The sequence below is a fragment of the Vipera berus genome, assembly GCF_964194415.1.
Source record: "Vipera berus genome assembly, chromosome: 4".
Classification (NCBI taxonomy): domain Eukaryota; kingdom Metazoa; phylum Chordata; class Lepidosauria; order Squamata; family Viperidae; genus Vipera; species Vipera berus.
This window is the reverse complement of record NC_138206.1, coordinates 115,810,949-115,816,803: the sequence shown is the minus strand read 5'-3', so window position 1 is coordinate 115,816,803 and position 5,855 is coordinate 115,810,949.

Genomic DNA, 5,855 nt, shown 5'->3' with positions numbered 1-5,855 from the left:
TTTGTGCATGCAACTTGAAGAGTACATTCTATTTGAGACTTTAAAACAGAATTATATTTTGGTTAGGAATAATAGGAGCCAATTATGAGAAAGATTGCAGATATCAAGTACTACATATATTAACAGCAGCAAGAATTGTATTTGCCCAACATTGGAAAAATGAAAACTTATACCAACTGAAGAAGTATTAATTAAGAAAATTCTAGAGTGTGCAGAAATGGATAGATTGACTTTAAAGATTAAAGAGAAAAAAGACTCAGTGTATTTTAGAACATGGGATAATTTCTATCAATGGCTAGAAAAATGAGTCAGAGAGAAAGGAATGTGATATGTAATTTTGAATATATATTCAAAATTGGTGGAGCAGTGGGCTAATGCCTCCTTAAGTAACACCAGCTGCCTGCAATTAGTGCAGGTTCGAGTCCCACCAGGCTCAAGGTTGACTCAGCCTTCCATCCTTCTGAGGTAGGTAAAATGAGGACCCAGATTGTTGGGGGCAATAAGCTGACTTTGTAAAAATGCCGCTGGGGTGGTGGTGGCAAAAGCCCTAATAAGCAGGCATATACATAGAATGAAGGCTATTGCTAAGCACGTTGATTTGTGCTTCTTAGATTGTAAGCCGCCCTGAGTCTTCGGAGAAGGGCGGGATATAAATGGGATTTTTTTTAAAAAGGCTATTGAGTGATTAATTAACATTCTGTTTGTGAGAATTAACTATATTTATTATTGTTAGTTAAATCCATGTACCCAGACACTATGGTGTTTGCTAAATATTGAAAATGTTTCTTGGAAAAACACTAACCCTAACCCCAACCCTAACCCAAATCCCAATCCTAATCCCGACCCCACCTTATCCCTAATCCTATAAAAACTAATCTATCTATCTATCTATCTATCTATCTATCTATCTATCTATCTATCTATCTATCTATCTATCTATCTTTATATATCTATATCTATCTATATATTATATCTATATCTACCTATATATTATATATTATATCTATATCTATCTATATCTATATCTATCTATGATAGATAGATAGATAGATAGATAGATAGATAGATAGATAGATAGATAGATAGATAGATAGATAGATGAGTACATTGTATTTGGATCAAATGCTGTAAAATTGCAAAAAATGGTGTCAGCCCTTCCAAGTAAACCAGACAGGAGACATGGTTAGATGACCCAGTTCTGCTTTATTATAAGGCTACTGTACATTAATGGAATCTTGCAAGTCCAGAGCTGCAAACGTCCCACCAAATCTTTTAACTGCCTGAGCAATCCAGGTGGGGCCTTCTTATGTTTCTTTCTCTGACCATTAACCCACTAAGGGTTCCTCCCTCTCTTGTCTGTTTCCTATGCAACCATCTCTTCCCTTCATCCCCCAAGGCCACCCACTCAATGCATTACAATTTGGATGCATCTCAGTGTAAAATAGATATGGGGGAAAAAAGATAGTCTAGCAATCTCGACAAAAATAGATGTTAGTAGTCTTGATTCTGTTGAACTGTCCACACTAAAGAACCTTGGATTTTTTGGAGGTAAAGGGAGATATGAAGGGGGCATTGCTCATAAATTCAATCCCGTAAAAGGTGGGATTATTTGGTTGTTTAATTCTCTTTTCCTTTTAAGCATTCTAATTTTAGGCAAGGCATAACTGGGTCCACCGCTGTACTTTGATTTTGTACCCATAGCTGAATGTATCCAGCTGGTGAAATGGCAGACTCATTATTTTAATTCGCATAGAAATTCAAGAAAACCTCTAAACAAAATAGTCTAGATATTATCCGTGTCTGGAATTAGGTCAAATGTAAAGTTACCCATTGTTGATTTCCTTGTTCGTGGAAGGACATAGACAATTGGAAGTTAATGGAGACAAAATCATCAGCCCAGAATTCCCACTGGATCAAATTAAAGATTATAACACACAATTCTGCTTGTTGAAGAATAAATTGACGATGGCAAGTTTATGTAGTTCAAGCCATCAGTGTAGAAGCCTCTCCGGATCAAATTAGCGATTGCAAATCGGAATAAATATTTATGCAAAAATAAGGCAATGCACATTCACCAGATGTGTTTCAACCTGCTGAGGTTTTTAACCAGCATTAAATTTCATGTAAAATGAATCCGAATAAGAACAAGCAGATTGAATCAGAGTCTTCTATCCCTCGAAAACTGAGACAAGCAAAGGACTTATTTTACATAACCTTGCAAAATAAATGTACAGTACCTATCCAATCTACCATTCTGAATTTTCCCTAAGGTCTAACTCTGTGCCTAAAGAAACATTTATTTGGATCTCCACTTTTCTGCTAATACTGGGTTCCCCAAGGTTCTGCTATGATTAGAGATACTTGAAATAGTTCATCCAAAAACAATTTAGTGCCTTTCCAGTTTTGCTGGCATTTACATGCAATAGTAAGCATTCAATAAAAAAACAAAAACAAAACACATCCTATCTCTCACAAAACTACAGCCTGTCCTGATTGGAAATAAATCAGGAAAGGGTATGCCCCCCTCCCATATGCACATTCCTGACCAATAAAATAATTTTGGATAGATGCCGATTCCATTACAGGGTGTGTGTTTTTTAAAGTAATCATAAATAAAGTTTGCAACCGCCGGTGAGAGATTGCCGGCGGGTGACACCCAGGGATAGGGCCTTCTCAGTGGGGGCGCCTGCCCTTTGGAACCAGCTGCCGGTGGAGCTGAGGACTGCCCCCGACCTCCGATCATTCCGCCGGGGCCTGAAGACCTGGCTCTTTGAGCTCTCGGGCCCAGGCTGAGGAGATATTTATTTTAATTGGGGTTTTTAATAGTACAGGGTCGATTTAATATTTTTTAATTTGGTTTTTTTTTAACTTTTGTATGGTGGATTTTTTAATTTCCTGTAAACCGCCCTGAGTCCTCAGGGAATAGGGCGGTATATAAATGTAACTAAATAAATAAATAAATAAACTATGCAAAGATGGGGAAATAGCTAGAAGTGCGCTTCCACTTCCAATCTATGTGGTGCTCTCTGAGCTTGGTGATTTTCTTGTAGACATTTCATTATCCAGCTAGGTTACATCATCACTGTCATCACTTGTGGGAGTGTTCTTGTTAATTCTTTGATTGTGATCTTGTTGCTTCTTGATGATTGGACTAGGTCAGGGGTGTCAAACTGCTGGCCTGCGGGCAGGTTTCATCATACTGAAGCCACGCCCACCCTATTGCCTGCAATACAAAATGAGTCGTGATACATCGCAACACATCACGTGACGCGGTGAGTTTGACACCCATGGTCTAGGTCAGACATGTCAAACACAAGGCCCGGGGGCTGGATCCGACCCGCGAAGTGGTTTCATGTGGCCCATGAAGCCATCCTGGAAACAGTGCGGGAATGGCCCCCACTGCCTTGGCCCTGGCCCAGAGACCCTCCTTCTGCCAGAGACCCTCAGATCTGTCCCACTCCTGCCCAGGCCCCCATAGGCACCCTTGATGCGAACGATCTAGAGCTGGCCACGCCCACCCAGTAGGCCACGCCCACCCTGGCTATACCCACCCGGCCCCCTGAGGGCAACCACAATGCTGATGCGGCCCTCAATGAAATTGAGTTTGACACCCCTGGTCTAGGTGGTTAATCCTGATGTTAAATCTCTGCTCATCTGAACAACATGTGAATCATCTCGGTGATGATTTAAGGACATAATTTCACCAGGACTGACAGGTGGTGATCATCTGTTTCAGTTCCTGTAAACCAGGGGTCTTCAAACTTGGCCCTTTTATGACTTGTGGACCTCAACTCCCAGAATTCCTTAGCCAGTGTGCCTGGCTGAGGAATTCTGGGAGTTGAAAACCACAAGTCATTGAAGGTCCAGGTCTGAAGACCCCTGCTGTAAACTCACATATGAATGATGTGAAGATGATCCAGACATCTTGACTTCTCATCTTTGAAAAAATAATAATAATGAAAGTCTTCATCAAAGTAGAAGTCAAGGTGTTTGGATCATCTTCACATCATTCATATGTGAGTTTACAGCAAGGGTCTTCAGACTTGGACCTTTTATGACTTGTGGACTTCAACTCTCAAACTTTGTATGTGAGTTTACAGGAGCTGAAACATATGATTTTAGTCTTTGGTGATGTGTCCAAAATATTAAAGCTCATCTTCATTATTGGTGTTTCTAGTTAGCACAGTTTTGCTTTATCTGATGTTTAATTATGTGTTCTTCTTGCTGATCCATTTTTTTCCAGCACCGTAATTCAAAGACTTTTTTTAAAAAAGAATAAAACCTTTCTGATGATCCGTGTTTCATAGCATACAATCATAACAAGATTAGTAACCACAGTTATAGTCTTGCCTTGCATGGAGAATGTACAATTCTAAGATAAAAGTATATTATATAAACTGAAGAAAGGTAAGGGGGGAAAAAGCAGAGAATATCTGAAAAGGGGTCAAAGAAATAAGGAAGACAGCAAAATTATCATATACTAATATATGAATGCAAAATATACATGAGAGATTTACAATTTTGTAACAGTCTAACTGGAATTAACTAGGACACCAAGGAACAAAGATTATTTTTTTACAAGTACTTATAAAATGTTCAAGTCCTGAGGTCCAGATTCATTCAACATTGTTTCTAGTTTAAAAACTGGATTTTTAATTCAAGTCCAGGACCATCAAAACTTCAAATGTACATTGTTCCTCCTCTTTTTTCTTTAATCTCCATTGGCATAAGAAGACCACAGTATATGTTGATGAGTTTGAACAGCTAAATGACAAAATGGGTAGTTGAACCAAAATATTTTCTAGTGACCCAGACAGATAAGGAATCATTCTTTTGTAAATAAATACTCCAAAACTGGGACAATGAGCTTCAAATGTTATAGAGAAAGGATCTTCAAACTTAGCCCTTTTATGACTTGTGGACTTCAACTCCCAGAATTCCTCAGCCAGTGTGCCACAACATGTCACATGACATTATGAGTTTGACACCCCTGCTCCAAAAGAATGCAAATGACCAACTGTCTGCAAGGAATATAAATCCTTATATCTCCCACCATCCAGTCACAGCTGAAGAAACTTCTTGGTTGAGAAGTGAAACGTCTTCAAAGAAAAGCAAGAAAGTCCAGTTGGCTCTTGAAAAAGCACCTTTGAGTCATCTATGGACTGTTTACTCAAGGATTATTCTCTATCTAATACTTTCATGTGTAAGGTGTGTAATCCTATGTAATCAAGCTTAACCCTTAGTGGCTTTATGGACATAATTTTGTATAGTTTCTGGTAGTAATTCAGAAGCTGTTCTACTTGCCTTAGATTTGATCTCCATATGTGGTCTCTCCCCTACATTTCCTGTGTATATTCCATCCTTCTTCCAAGTGGTGTCTTGGCCTAGAAGTGGAGCTTTCCCCTCATAATCAGGAGGCTGTGAGTTAGATGCTAGTGGTAGATATTTCTCTGTCTGGGCAAAATAAGTAATTAATCTGCTGCGAACTCCATGTAGGCATCAGGAAGGGAATCTGGCCAGGAAATGCTCAGCTCCATTCAGTCACCACAACTCCATCCCAATGCAAGGAATTACAGGGTCATTAAAAATAATAATAAAAAAACCCATCCTTTCCTGTCTAAGTCCAGACAGGGTCAGGCATTGTAAACAATTGACCAAACAAACAAAAATGTCAATGTCAATGTAAGTAGAGAAGTTACACACCCAATTTATCAGATTTTTTTTTTTTTTTGAGATGGAGAAAATCTATTTTACCATAATGATCAGCTATAATCACTGAGTGATTTAGAGTGATGTAGAAATGAAATGCCATATAGCATAACAAAACCAAGACATGGAGAACAGTCATAGTACAA